General features: G+C 42.0%; 1 protein-coding gene across 1 annotated transcript in view; it reads right to left on the bottom strand.

Annotated features, from left to right (window-relative positions):
- The window catches only part of NRBF2 (nuclear receptor binding factor 2), a 119397-nt gene that overhangs the window by 102201 nt on the left and 708 nt on the right, over nt 1-16488 (bottom strand). The window lies entirely within an intron of this gene.

Genomic DNA, 16488 nt, shown 5'->3' with positions numbered 1-16488 from the left:
ATCAAAAATCGGACTAGAATTTCTTATGCTGCTACTTCCTCACCCCTAGCATCTTCCCAAGAATTAAATACTATTTTAAATTTACTCCCTCACAAACTCTGCACACTTCTTGTGAAAATGGATCCAAAACCAAACCAAATCCAAGGCAGAAAGTCACGAGCAGCAACTATTTTATTTGGTAAACCAAAACAAATAAGTTACATAAATACTCATATATTTTGGTTTTGGAGCCTTTTGGATTTTGTGTTTTACCAGTTTTTCTTGTGAAAATGAATGTCTATCACATTATTCCTGTTTTCTATCTGGTAAACATACTTTATTAGAGTTGGTCATGAGCAACAAACCTACATAATCTTAACATTCTTCATCTATTACGTGTGGATAAACCTATTTCAATTGCCAAGCAAAAATCTAGAAATTTCACCCATTCCTTTTATCCTTAGCCCCATATCCTCTGATGAGATATATGCTCTTAATTCAGAACTTCTCAAAATTGACAGACCAGTGGTATCTCACTTGAAAGCACTTCTTTCTTCCTCATTAACATCATTAAAAAAACAAATAAAATATATTCTTCTGATTACTAGAAACAGGAATGGAGACAAGAGCAGGCTGGATCAAAGATAATTATAAACTTCCTAAACTGAAAACAGGGTGACTGGACTATATGAAAAATCTCCCCTTTCTGAAACAAGATTAAACTTATACAAGACAGTCAGCCAAGCCAAACAACCATTGGGAGGTGTAAAGCTGCCCTCTAGAATGGAAAAAAAAAAAAAGAAAGAAAGACTCATCTAAAACTTTTTCTCAAATGCTTTCCCCTCTACCAATCCCATCCTACTAGAGGAATTCAAAAAACTCTTGCAAACCTTGCTCCTAATGCATCTCCAATAACCAGGATGACCTTACACTGGGCAGGCAACCAACCAAGATCATTTAGGCAGTCATTAGCAATGGTTGGGGGTTTTGCCTTTTTGCTGCTCTAGCCCCACTGCTCATGTGTAGTAATACGTCCAGAGTTTGCAGTGCAACAGGCATTAGCGAGAATGTGCCACCACTTCCATGAGTAATCTACTGCCACAGGACAGCTCTGGGCCCTTGGGGGTCTCCAGTCTCTACCAGGAATTCAGCCTTGGGGATAACACCCCCTAACCCAAGGACAGGGGATCTAACAAAGTTGCATCACTCCTCTCCTCCCCATGCCAGCTTCAGAGGTGCCCAATCTGCTAAGTGAAAACACATCACCTGGGTCCAAGTCAGGACTTCATTACTCTACGCCAACAGAGCTGGCGCATAATAAAGTAAAACACTAATTTGTCACCCTTGCAACACCGAAATAAGGGCCATGATCTAAAGATTTCCTTCCTTTACTCAGCAAACGGTGAACTGCAATTGTTTGTATGCATTGGGATATTTGACTAGACTCCCCTCACTTCCTATGAATGTGGACCTCGAGCAGCTTAAGATTATAATCAATACAATGCTTTACAAGTGTTGGAGTTTATCCTGGCTTCTTACTTCTGGAAGTCAGAACTGACAAGTTAAGTTTAAATATGGCCTCTCACCGGTGAACAATATTCCCTCAAAATCTGAATAATCTTCACCACCCCCAAAAGTGTATATAGACATTTTTTGGCCAAAAAGAGAACAGTAGTGCATTACTCTGTTGAGAGTCAAATGGCTTCTAATAAGGTAATCAGCACACCTTCTCCTAACTCAGATTTTTAAGGTGGTGAAACTTGGTTATTCTCCACATCATGCCTACAGATAGAGTGCTAGACAGATTTCCATACTCTCTGATGTCACAACTGAATGGCACACTTATTTTACGAACAACCCAGCTCCTTGCAACCTTCTTCTCATGTTTTTTCTGTTTTCAGTCACATAACTGGTGACTACATATCCCTAGGCATTAATAACAATTCTGACATTAAATACTTTAGACCCCTGACAACCACCTTCCTAAAAGAACCACTTATAAATGCTTTTAATCATCCACTTAGTAAAGAAAGCTATAGCAAATTATCAATTATTTCTTTAATTTCTCTGTGTTTTATAGCTGTCTTCATTAATCTAATAAGGTTTTTATTACTGTCTACAGTAATTATTGCTTAATTTCTGAGTTTTGTATGTACTTATCCGATTGCTGGAGTGCTGTATAGATTTACCTGGCTTTGTACATAGGATATTCTTCTTCGAAGTAGCTGAAATAGGTCCTTTCAATGTCCCAGTACCAGAGTTAAAAATAATTAAATTAATTAATTCAAAACTGAATGTCAGAGGATTAAGGATACAAGCTATAGTTCATGTGGTGAAGGGTCAGTCCCTCAGTCCTCATCTGTCTATTGTTTGACTGTGAGCAATTCACTTAGTGCTTAGGGGCAACTGGGAATTTTGGCTAAGTTCCTCAATGGTTCCCTGGACTGTAAGCCTAGTAACTACCATAAACCTACAAAAAATACTTCTTCCAAGAACAAACTATTATACAAGATTTTTCAATGATATGCAGCCATGCAGCAATAAATAGCAAGATGAAGTTAAAGTAAAAGGGCCTAGCAGGGATTAGACATGCATTGAGTGCCAGCACAGACTGGTCCCGTCAGTGCAACGCTATATAATGAACCTTTGCGACAGTAAAGACAATAACCAAGCTCCTGAAAAGACTGCCCTATGGGCAGTGACTCAAGGAAAATCAACAGGCAGGTGGTGTTGCTCATGCTGTTTGCATTCCCATATGTATCAAAGCATCCCATAGTTATGAGACAGACACTGCAGGGAAACCAGAAACAAAAGGTGCCACAACAAAGTGACAAGTCATTTAATTCAAGAGTACAGCAAGCAGTGGAACATGCATAAGGATAAAAAGTACAGACGATCAGTATAGAGGGAAAAGACTGCATCATTTTTTGTGACCACAACTTGTCTAATTTCCTTTAATGGGGTGAAGAATATCAAGATGAAACAGCAGATAGAGTGAAGGATAAGAAGAAAGAAGCAGGGGAGACAAAGAAAGAAAGACTGATGTGGAGGCAGTGATACAAAAGTTGGGCAAGAGTGCAGACATGCATACTGATAGAGGGCAGACAACCCATGTCGGGGAGAATGTACAATAAACATGAGAGACAACCCACGTTGGGGAGAATGTACAATAAACATGAGATGGGAGTGAAACAATGGGGGTGAGGTTAGGAAGTAGTAATGAGGGCCTGCTAGACCAGCTCAGTGAGGAGCCTCCCATACATCATTCACCATCTTTGGTGGCCTGATGGATGTGGCTGACTGTGCGATTATATAGTGCACAAAGAGATACTCCAGTCCTCATCAGCCACCACACTTCCAGCAGGATTTCCCCAAGAAGGCCCCTCTACATCATTTTCAAATGAGGAACCTTCCTCCCATCCTGAGAAGTGGCCAATGAGACCACCAGTGAGTCCAATGGGTCACCTTCCACAGTGTAACCTTTATGATCCTGCAAAAAAGGCATGCCTGCAGTAGGTGCAGTAGCTAGTGCAGAGGACTGTGTCAGCTGCCTCACCACTGGTTGTACCATGGCTGATCCTGCAGAGAAAAAGAAAATGAAAATGGATAGAAACAAAAACAGACATAAAAATGAAAAAACAAAACGATAGATCAGTAACGGCTGTTGAAATTTATTACAATAATAAGGTACACCACCTAGACAACTGATGTCACCTCCTCTGAATGGCCACGCTACTGTCTTGCATCTCCTGAGGTGCTGGAAAACAAAACAGTAATCAGCACAGTATATCCCTGACAACAGTAGACAAATACAGCTGCAGGTGCTAGGTGTAATTTACTGTGCCAATCCAACAAGTGAAAGTGTACCATAAAAAGTGGCTCCCTCCTCCCTACACTGCTCGCCAGAGTAGGTGATGCCAATAGGATCACTGAATGCCCTGGCAAACTGGTGGGCCCTCATACTTTCCCCAGCAAGACCACCATATGTTCTAAGTACAGCAGTTATAGGAAGATTTAGACTCCCTGCTACACCATGTTGGAGCACTGACAGTGTTGGTACCTCTTCAGGCTACGCCCATCACTATCTAATCCAGGAGAAAATGGTAACATGATGCTCACAGCTGCATGCTCTGGATACCACACAATGTACATTGATGGGCAGCAAGATGCATAGTAACAGTAGCATAATGTAAATGTTTATCAACACAAATACAGTGCAGCCAGGCTTCCCAGAGGCCACGCATGTGTGCATACTATACATGACTTTTCAGTCTAGGAATATGCAGATAGGAGCACTGTAGCACGGACTATGGCTGACAATGTATCGCATTAGATTCAGAGACAGTTGTGTAAAATCACTTCAACAACATACTGTTACTAGGCCCATTTTAGCACAAAACTCAGCTGTCGTATTCCTGGAGATAACATTATGACAAACAACCAAAGAATCAGAACATAGTGAATATCAAACTGTATTACCATAAAGGCAAACTGAAAGCAGAAAGGATTACTTGTAATGGACCTAAGGATGGCACCGACCATACAAGGGTGCATGAAAGCAACAGGCACAATAGCAGAGCAGGGATGTGTGTAGGATATCACAAAACATGAACATATGTGAGAGATGCAGTTTTATAACTAAATTGGAGGCTATGCTCTCTCCACCCAAGACTGGAACAGGCAGTCATGAGGAGAAGGTCAACACTTGCAACACACCTCCAGCCTCACACATACATAGTAAACCAGCACTGGCAAAAAATACACATAAATACACAAAATCATACTCTGAGGCTCTAAATAAAAACCTGCAAAAATCATCATACTCGGAGGCTCTAAATAAAAACCTGCAAAAACATCAGAGATCTCCAAAGCAGACACCCAAAAAACCTGCACCTCCCGTCACAAACCAGACAACACAACTCTGAGGCTCTAAATAAAAACCTGCAAAAATCATCATACTCGGAGGCTCTAAATAAAAACCTGCAAAAACATCAGAGATCTCCAAAGCAGACACCCAAAAAACCTGCACCTCCCGTCACAAACCAGACAACACATAAAACACAAAATCTGTGTGCCGCACAATCACAGCCCTTAATGCGAAATAACACACTGGTAATAGGAGACTCTATAGTCAGGCACACTGATGTCCCACTCACTAGGCCGGACAAGGAGAAGGTTACTGTTAGCTGCCTGTCGGGAGCCAGAATCTGCCACATTACACAAGCACTCAGTTCACTCCAGAACAAGTACAAATATGACTCTGTCATTGCTCATGTTGGTGTGAATGACCTGAGACGTACCTCCCTGGACTACATGAAGAGAGACATGGAAGAGCTCTCTGATCATGTAGCCTAGGCGGGTATGACCCTGAATAGCATCCTGCCCTCAACAAGAATGATACTGCAGTATAAAGAAAAAATGATCAATTTCAACAATTGGCTAAGTTTCTGGTGTCATTCAAAGGGGATCCAGTGTCAGTGCTCAAAAGTCAAACCCAGCTCCGTAAATAGCACAAATAAAAAAGAAATGAGGGTTATGCTACTCAACGCCAGGAGTTTAAATCTCAAAATGCATGCACTCTAAGCACTCCTCAGTATGGAGAACGTTGACATCTGTGCAGTAACTGAAACCTGGTTCAAGGCTCCACACTGCACCCCAGCACTACCGGGCTACAACTCATACCACACATTTCGGCCACAGAACATGGACCAACACAAAAGGAGGAGGTGTATCCATATTCATCAAGGATACCTACACCTCCAAGTTAGTGGCGCAGCATGATACCGCCAAGATAATCCATGTGCAACTAACTTCGGGCAAATCTGCAATGCAAATTGTGGCCTGCTACAGATCTCCCTCCGCCTTTCTGGAGACACTGGAAAACATGAAGGTCCTACTGAATACCCTGATATTGGGCGATTTCAATTACCCTAAGGTTAACTGGGAAAATTACTCGAGTACAAACTCCCAGGTCCAGCGCTTCCTGGTATTTATCAACTCAAATGCCTTGGATCAGCTGGTAAACTCCCCTACCAGAGGTGAAAACATATTGGACCTGATCATCACCAAGATGGGCAACATGTGTTCCGCACCGGAGGTCAACCAGTCACTGGTTAGATCAGACCATAAAACTAATCACTCTGGATGCCCACACCACACCACCACCCCCAACCAAGGAAACCAAAGTGAAAAACATTTCTATAGCAAGCTTCACCTTACTTAAGACACAGGTGGTAAGTTTCACGATTCACAGCCCCCACACTAAAGGTAACAGTGTCCAAGAGGCAGGAACCTTTACAAATACACTCTACGAGCACCTACAAGGATGCATGATCGTGCCATCCCTAGCAAAACCAAGACTCACTCTCCTAAGAGAGGGAAACCAATCTGGTGGACCCCTGCCATAACAGGCTATACAACAGAAGGAGGAAACTAGTTCAGAAAAAAAAGCAAATCCCAAGAAGGAAAGACATCCCTGATCAGTATCAGTAAGAAACTAAAGGTCTCTCATAAAATCATCCAAGGCTAACTTCGAAATAAAAATAGCCAAGGATTCGAAAGATAACCACAAAGCCTTCTTTAATTATGTCAAGAATCTAAGTGGCAACTTGCAGATATGCTCCGAGCTAGTGCAAAATATACTGAACCTACTGATATTGCCAACATCCTGGCAGATAGATTCAGTGCAAACATCACCACCCTCTCACCCCCAAAAGGGCCCACAACAATACCAGAAAAGTTTAGTGTCCCAGAAATCACAGACGCACAGGTGAAAACAGCCCTTTCAAAAGCCAAAAGCACAGCGTCAAGCTCCACAAAGGAGGGGCCATAACTGACCCTGGTAACTACCACCCCATAAGCCTGACTAGCCTGGTCTGCAAGGCTATGGAGCGCATCATCATGGAACTCATTAACAAAGACACTCGGAACCTTCAAACACTTTACCCGGCCCAGTTCGGCTTTAAGGGCAAATCATGCCTACTAAACCTGTTGACTTCTTTGAGACAGTCTCCAAGGCCATAGATGAGGGGAAGGTAGGTCACACAACCTACCTTGATCTTGCCAAGGCTTTTGACACCATTCCCCACCTCGGGAATTACAGAAAAACTCACCAACCTGAAACATAAACCCCTATGTCACGAGATGGGTTGCCAACTGGCTTACAGACAGAACTCACACGGCAAGAATAGCGGGCTCCAGGTCAGACTCTAAACCAGTCACAACTGGTGTCCCACAAGGCTCGGTCCTGGGACCCCTACTGTTCAGCAACTATTCTGCAAAAGGGCCTTACTGAGACAGACACCTGGTGTCAAAGTCATGGTCTCAAGTTAAATGCCAAAAAATGCATCCCATTTGGGAAAAACAAAACACCCATAAATTACCACATAGGTGGCAGCCCCCTTAATACAGAAGAGGTAATAAGAGATCTGGGGACCCAGGCAGATGGTAATCTCTCCTTTGGCAATCATATTGCCAAAGTAGTTAGAAAATACTTCTATGTGGTCCATCTAATTCCTAAAGGGTTCACATCTAGAAATAAAGAGGTTATAGTGCCCCTCTACTCGTCACTCATGAGACCCATCATAAAGCACAATGCCACAATTGGGATGTACCTCACAAGACACTTCCAAATGCTGGAAAGACCACAAAAGTACCTCACAAAGAGGATTACTGGCCTCAAACATATGTCCTATGCAGCCCGACTGGAAAAACTCCAGCTGTACTCAGTGGCATATCACTTACTCAGAGGTGATCTCTGTTTGACTTACAAAGCCATGTCCAACTCAGAATTGATGGACATGCTCCACCTAGAGAAATCCAAGTCACTGTGAGTCACTCGCTCTAGTGAGCTAAACCTCGCCACAGCAATAAATAGAACATGCTGGAGGGATAGATTCCTGTCACGGAGACTCCCCCAAGCTTTGGAACAAAATTCCTAAATACATTAGGCAGAGACCCTCACTAACACTCTTCAAGAGAAACCTTGATGAGTGGATGGGCAACAGAAAATACACTCCTGGGATCACTTAATTGGCTCTTCTTGACAGAGGCTCAGTTAACTAATCAATGGGGCGGCGAAAGCTGACACAGTCTGGCTAGGCTTATAAATGCCCTCAGCCAGATAGCCTATTACCTACCTATGAACCTATTACACTACAAAGGGCAAAACAGAGGACTGACATGATGAATGGCAGTACTCAAACTGACAGGACACATGGAACAGGGCAAGACAGAACAGGTTACATGGAGTTGGGATCAACCTGATGGGGACAGCACAAGACAAGGTTGCATTTCTTATGGTTGGGATGCTCAACCTGATTGAACACCTTGCAGTACTGACTGACTAACTAACAGGGCAGAGGGAACAAGGTCAAGCCTGCTCATCATCCAGCTTTACAGGTATCAGAACAGTTTGCCATATACAGACAGACAGCATGACATGCTAAAGGGACTAGGCCTTCACTAGAATAAACACAAGCTATGTTACCAGCACCAGTATGACTGACGACACACACACATGGAACAGGTGTAAATACCTTATAGTACTGAAGTAACTGGAGTGGCTGAAAAAGCTCACCACGCAGGAGTTGGAGCTGTCCATGGGCCCTAAACACATATAGCATACACATCCTGGAAAACAGTAAAGCAGACAACACCTTAGAATAGCTGGTGTGGCAGGGACTGATGCAGGCCATCAATGCACTGGAAAGCCATAACAGGACAATGGATTAGGAGTGTCTCAGGATCACTGATACATTATTGCATGGCAAAGGAAATTGTTAGAGACAGGCTGACCACTGGGGATAAGTCCATCAATGTAGAGCCATCTCACAGGAGGTGGGACAACTCGTGGTAACCCTCGCCTGTGAAAGTGACATGACCACCATACCTAGTAGTGGCTTGCATGTGTAAGCTAGGCTGGTGATGACTGCCAAAGTGTCTACACAGGATGCACCAAATGAGTATTACTACTACATGCTGTGCCTGTAGGACAGTCACTTCCAGCTGTGAATCATTTACTAAAACAAACACAGATGCATATCTGTCATCTAGGGACACTCTGACTACAACAGCAACAAGTTGCAACACAAAGCATGAATGTGCCCACAGCCTATGTAGATAATTAGCATTAACACTGTGCCACATGGTATGGTATTCACATCTATGATCCAGCATTGCCAGAGGTATGTTACCTCTATGCATTTATAAGTGTTGCTTGGTAAAGAATCACTGGTGGGTAATAATGATGACAGCACCATGCACACGACACACTTTGAACACACTGGCACTGTCAGCCATGCTATCAATGGAAGGTGCACAAACATTACCCACAGCTAAGGTGATACTGGAGAGGCAGGAAGGACCTTTGGCAATACCTCTGTTCAGTGAGAGTCCTCCCATCCACACCAGCCCTACTCCTATAACACAGGTGTCACCAGCATATTGACATTAGAGGGCAGTTGCACACAACATTACAGATACTGGCTTCAAATGCTGCCACTAAGATATGCTATTCAACTACTGCAAATGTGACTCCTCGCATTTTATTGTGACTGATACTCCTATACATCAAAAGATGCCGACATTCAGAAGACATGACTGTCATGGCTCACAACACTAATTTTATAAATTTCTGAATAAGCTGCCATATTTAATTTTGTCTTTCTATAATCAATAGGTTCATAGGCTACCTACCCTTGTGGGCCATTTTAACCTATCCCATTTGGTTAGGGATTGTCCTTACCCATCCCGTAGTCAATAATTATGTACAAGAAAAACTGGGATCATATCACAGATAATATGAGGGGACCCATACATGAGATAAAACATTTAGAAGCTGCATCTGTCCATTAATAGTACATGGGGTAGTCCTGGGTTAAATTTTCCATTTCCCCATCCATAGATCTATATTGTGCTTGAATATGGACAGGGATAAAATTTGTTTTATGTGGATGGGGAATCTGTTCCACAGCAATGGTATCCTCTGAAAGAAATATATGTGTCCCGCCAAACTGCTCTTTTGATGGTACAGAAGAGGCTTAGATGCCTAGATGAAGCATCTCTGATGCCATATGACTTGCTGATGTGCAGTAAATCCATCAGTATTGGGTCAGAGTATGCGTTATATGCCAGACACAGGTCACCTCTTAGCAGTGTGTAGGATACAGGATACAAGTGACAGAGCTTTGAATCAGTCCACGTAGGACAGGTTGTATAGGCCATGTATCCTTTTAGTAAGGTATCTCTGGGGGTGTTCCAGTTTTTACATGTGCCTGGACAGATATAAGCCAAAAGGGGCATTATATCCAATGACTGGCCTAATGAGGGCTAAGTAAAGGGGGGCAAAGACAACCCCTTTGTTTACAAGCTGTGCAAAATAGAAGGACTTTCCACACAAGTGCTTAAATACTCAAACAATTGGGTCAACTGTTAGGAACATACTGTATGTAGTAGTTCCCTGTGGTAGAGGACTTCCCTAAGGATACAATAATGTAGTTTTTGGCATTTAGTTTCAGTCCTTGATTTTGGCACCAGTTATTTATTTAGGACAAATCTTCCTGCAAGATGATTAAGTCATTTGTGGATTCAATTATTGCTCATAGCTTGCAAACATCTGCAGTCAGCCAGAGCCCTTTGGTAGTGACTGTTACTTCAGAAAAGTAGACGCTAAACAGGACAGGTCCCAGCACAGAACCCTAGGGACCATCACTGGTGGCTGGTCTCTATATGGAGGTAACTTTTCCTATTTTTGATTTCCTGTGTACTATCAGAGAGTCAATTTTCAATCCAGTGGGTCACACGGGGGTTTATTCTCAGTTTATTTATTTATTTATTTTTTACTATGCCTGAGTGGGGAACTCAAATGTTTTGGCCAGTATGAGCATGTGGTATTTACCATTTTACTTTCATCAATTCCTTTGGTGACCTTGCCAAAAACATGCTTCAGGTTCAGTAGGCACGACCTGCCTTTGACAAATGCAAATGGAGACTGGCCCGGTGTTTGGAGGTTCCTTATGTCTTGATGGCTTAGTTCCATGATAGGTCTTTACATGACTTTGTATACGAGGTTGGACGGACTTATGGATCTGTGGAAGTTCCTCCCTTATGTAGGGAATGACTGTAGCTGTTCTCCATTCACTTGGTACAAAACCTGTATGGAAGCAGAGTTTGAACAGTATTGTTATGGGGGTATAGCTAAATCATGCTTCATGTTATTTAAAGGTACATCCAGGGACGTTTGACCCTCGATGCAGTATTTGTTGATTCTGATATCTCGTTTAGGACTTGGTCTTGTGTGACAGCCAGATGTGAACCATATTTTGAGGGACAGACAGAGGGGAGAGAGGGGGTAAAGTTAAAGCTAAATGTATCATCTGGTAGCTTCACTATATGTTCAGCCTCAGTGTCGGTAACATCATTCACAATCAGCTCTGCACATGGCTGTGCTGCGTTTTCAAGATTACGAACATAACTAAAAATGCCTTGTGAACGTCTCTGGCTTTGATTGATTTCACTGAGCTCCTGAGTTGTTTGTTTATTTCAGTGACAAGAGCTCTAACATTCTGGGAATTACTCTTCTTACTTTCGGTCAAAAAGTTTTCCTTTCATTATACAGATTGTTGACATTATGGTTCTACCATGTAGGTTTGTTTCTGAAGTGTGTACATTTCTGTAAGTTAACTGGGTTTGGTGGGGATATGAAGGTTGATAAATACATCACTTAGGAGTAGGTAGTCTATCTTAAATAAATTTGTAAAGGTGGCTTGGGTGGAAGGGATCTCTGGTTTCAATTTGATTTTGAAGGAAACTGCTTTATGGTCAGACCTGACAACTGACGAAGATATGCAAGTGACTGTGCAAGATGCTTCCAGTAAGAACACAATCAAAGACATTATACCCTCTACTGGATATTCTGATTGTTCCAAGATATTTGCACTGAAAAACTTCAGGAATCTCTGTTGTGCAGGTTTCACAGTCTATAGCTGGATAGTTTAGATCTCCTAGGAAAACAACACTGGGTTTAATATGGAGAGATTCCTGTGCCTATAGATAGGCGTTGGGGGGGGGGGTATTCTTGCATCATTGAGGGAGTTTTATAGCTAGTTACTATATGGTATGTGTTGATGGTTATTTGGACACGAAGAAGCTTTTGTGCAACATGCTGCTTTACCAGCCTGGACAGGAGTCTCTTCTGAATGTAGATTGAGACACTTCCAACTTTTTTCCTCAACTGCGCACTAGCATGTCTAAATGTGCGCAATAGCTCTGTACAGCCAGAGCACTCTCTGATATTTTAAACCATGTCTCAGTCATTACACAGATGTCAATGTCCTCTGCAGGAAGGAAGGCTTGGAGGGAATGGAGTTTTTGTTTTAGGCCTCTAGCATTGATCAGCAACACTTCACATTCCCCTTTGCTTGTTTCTTTATGGTGGTAGGGTCATCAGGTTGGCATTGCCTTAAAAAAAAAAAAAAAAAGGCACTAAGGGGATGAAAAATGTCTGTCAATATATGAAACCCTAAAGGGTACAGGTACAGGCCATCTTGGTGAAGTAGTGTGGTCTACCTATCATATCCCTCCCATGCTGACAAATATTGGAGCCCCTTTGAATGACACCAAAAACTAAGTCAATTATTTTTTGCTCATACCATGCGATACCATGGCATCATCCTTGGAGAAGGTACAATCCTGCTCAATGCTCGACTCATACCTACCTTGGACACAGTCTAAGAGCTGTATCATCTCTCTCTTCATAGAGTCCTGAGAGGCACACCTCAAGTCATTGACACTGACGTGAACTATGACACAGTCATACTGGTACTTTTCAAGGACTCGAGTGCATGTGTGATCTGACCAGACAAGCAACGAACCATCACTTTCGCCCTGCTCAGCCCCTGGTAAGAAGCACATCTGTATGTTTTACAATGGCTCTCATTAGCATGTTGACACTCATTTGCAAGTCATTATGTGTTCATTGATACATGATGCATACTATTTTGCTTCTCAACTAGCATGGCCACACTACATGTGTTACTAAATTGTACCGTTAGTGTGTGTTGTTGCTCAGTGCACTACTTTGCATAATGCAGTGTTTTATTTGTTTTTGCCCATTCTGTTTACAGCCACTCTAAAGGATCATGAGTAAAATACCAAGTCACCTGCATCATCATCAGGCACACCTAGTTCACTCTAAAATTCTAAATACCTTGTTAAAACATTACTAAAAATTACAGTAAGCACTAAATAATAAGAAAAAAGGAGCACATTTAAACCTGTACAAACCATGATCACTACAAACCATCAAAATACACAAACCTAAACAAACATATTCTCTTTACTAAAACAACTAAAAACAATATAAAAAATACCCAAAATATTAAGAATCCTAAATATTCACTTAATTTAATTTTCAAAGAAATTTACTGAAAGGGGTATTAGGAATAATAATGATTCCCGAAACAGGAAAAAACATCCATATAAATGAAGGACATTGAAAAAAAATAAGATAACTTTATACAAAGATAACTTTATACCAAAAGAAAAAAAACAGGACACATATATCCACAAGAATAAAAATAAAACTGAAACATGGCAAGTGTACATTTTTATATTACAGTATTGCAATACAATTCACAAAATAAAATAATGTGACCCTACCCATTAATGATTTTATTATTATTAGTTACAATTATTAACAGAAACCCTGCACAAACATGTAAATGGCTGCAGTGAAGCTGCTGTACCTTCCAGAAGCAAGCCCATATCTAACACCAAAAACAAACCCCACTGGTGAAATCCTTACCATAACAAGATATATAACAAATGAAAAAAAAGTCACGGCCAAAAACAGAAACAGCAACTCTCACTAAGACAAGAGCTCTCTGATTTAACTGAACAAGAAACTAAAAGGTAAAGTCCAACAAGGCCAGTTATGAGGCCAGGATAGCCTCCCTGGCCAGGGACTATCACAAGGTCTTACTCAGCTATGTCAGAAACCTTTAAGGTAGCACTCAGCAGTGTGCAATACTAGTGGTAAACGGCACAACTTTCACTGACCAGTGACATAGCAAATCTACTAGCTGATAAATTTAGCTTTAACGTCACCCTCCACTAACCTCTCCGAAATCCATTCTAGCAGATCTCCATCAACTATCATTAGGGAGTAGGTCCTGGTGGCACTCGTTATGGCTAAATATACTGCTTCAATGGGCCCTGACAATATCTCTGGGTGCCTCATACATAGCCACACTCGAGGCATTCTTCAACTATTGCCTCAAAGCAGGTTATGTGCCACTTGAATGGAGGGGTGCAATGGTCATCCCTCTTCTTCAGGGTGGACCATTTAACCAACTCAGCAACTACAGACCTGTCAGTCCGACAAGTCTAATATGCAAAGCCAAGGAACGACTTATCATTGAAATGTTCAACAAGGGCACTGGCAACCTAAAAACACTAGGCCCATCACGGTTTGCCTTTGTTAAGGGAAAGTATTCCCTGCTCAAACTGGTAGACTTTTTTTTGAGAGGGTCATCAAGGTTATGGATGAGGGGAAAATGGTGCATACTGCCTACCTTGACAGGGCCAACAAGTTTGACAATACTCCATTCAGGTACTGTTGACAAACTCTCAGAACTAGACATAAATCCCTACACAACTTGCTGGATTATTGATTGGCACACAGCAGGACCTAAGAAGTCAGGATCGATGAGACCACCTCCATCAGAAACTGGTCACCAGTGGTGCACTGTTAGGGCTCAGTGTTGGGCATCTACTTCTTGGAAGTCAAGGCTATTGTTAAAGGCCTCTGGCTCACCAAGTTTGCAGATGACTGTAAATTAGAAGCCATTATAGATTCACTCTACAACACCAACAGCCTACAACAGGGTCTACCACAAAGAAATGACTGGTGCCAAAGCCACAGATTAAAACTCAACATGAAGAAATGCATTACAGTGCCTTTTGGGAAACCATCCACCCAAGTCAATTACTCCACTGATAAAAACAACCCTAAGAGTTGACCTGATAGTTAGGGATCTCGAAACATAAGTAATCAGATCTTCGACCAAAACATAGCGAGAATCATTCTATGTAACCCAACTCATTAGCAAGGGTATGACATCCAGGTCCAAGGAAGTTATAGTACCACTCTACTCAGTCGTCCTCAGACCCACCATTGAGTACAATGCCCCCTAACCAGGTACTTGCAACAGTTGGAACACCCGCAAAGGTTCCTCACCAGGAAAATCCAGGGTATGAATACCCTGTCTTACACAGACAGACCTTAAGGCCCTATATCTGTACTCAGTCTCCTACAGGTTACGGAGATGAGATCTACGCCAAGCATATGATGCATCCTCAGATCCAGCTCTGATGGATCTCTTGCACATCTGCAAAACAAACAGCACTAGAAACACTAGATCCAAGAACCTGAACTTTGTATGTGACAAAAAGAAAATGCTGGAGGGACCAATATGTGTCTCAAAGGATCCCCAAACTATGGGATAAGCTCCCCATGTATGTGAAGCAAAGTTCATCCCAGACCCTCTGCAAAAGGAATGTTGATCATTGGATGGGAAATCACAAATTCACCTCGTCTTGCCCTCATGTCTCTGATAGACAATAGTTGACAGCAAGTAAATGAATCCCCAAATAACATAACCCCCCAACAAACCCCCCTCACACACACAAAACCCTTCGCTACCTGTTTAATAACAGATCCCCGCCATGTAGGCATCCAAGGAACTTGGGGACAAAATTAGTTTAGGTTGCACAGCTAGATTTGTAAGGACCCTGGTGGTAATTATCCTAGTATAAACCTATGAACCCAAGAGTGATCTTACCATCCATTCATCAAGAAAATTTGTTGTGGGTTGATGGGTTTTGTACAGACACTGGTATTTAATATTTCAAGGACCTTGCCTTACTTGGAACACAGTTTCTCAGACTGGAAGGTTCTGGACCAACTACCTTCAACATTAGTATGTACACATGTGAAGGAGGTTTGGGATCACAAAAACAGAAATGGAAGTAGTCAACGACTAAAGGGAAGGGCATTACTTAAACCAAGTACATACTGTACTCATTCCACTATTTTGTACCAAGAAAAACCAAAGGTACGTACACGCAGCCCACTAATTCAGGATTTCATTTACAATGATTAAACTCTTTCTTTTGATGGTCCTCAGAATCCTTATTTCATCCAGCATCACTCTATACAGTGTTAGATTATTTTATGTATCCTACCATTGAGTATATGCAGCTGTTGATGTGTGTATGTGATAACAGTAGGGGAGTAATACTATCTGAAAGTGTTCCAACCTCCCCGCTTACAGATATATTTTCGGGGACAGAGTTTCAATTTCACAGCATAATGTTAATGGGTTGTGCATGTATCCCTGAAATATTTTCACATGGTTCTCAGCAGAAAAAGGACATGCACCCCCTGTCCTTGCAGCTCTACCCCTCAGTAAGGGTACGCGCACACATAGTACTGCAGGATTCCTTCCA

This window comes from Protopterus annectens, chromosome 14.part0, assembly GCF_019279795.1.
Source record: "Protopterus annectens isolate FY-2018-M chromosome 14.part0, PAN1.0, whole genome shotgun sequence".
In the NCBI taxonomy this organism is placed as follows: Eukaryota; Metazoa; Chordata; order Ceratodontiformes; family Protopteridae; genus Protopterus; species Protopterus annectens.
This window is presented reverse-complemented; position numbering and strand designations above follow the sequence as displayed.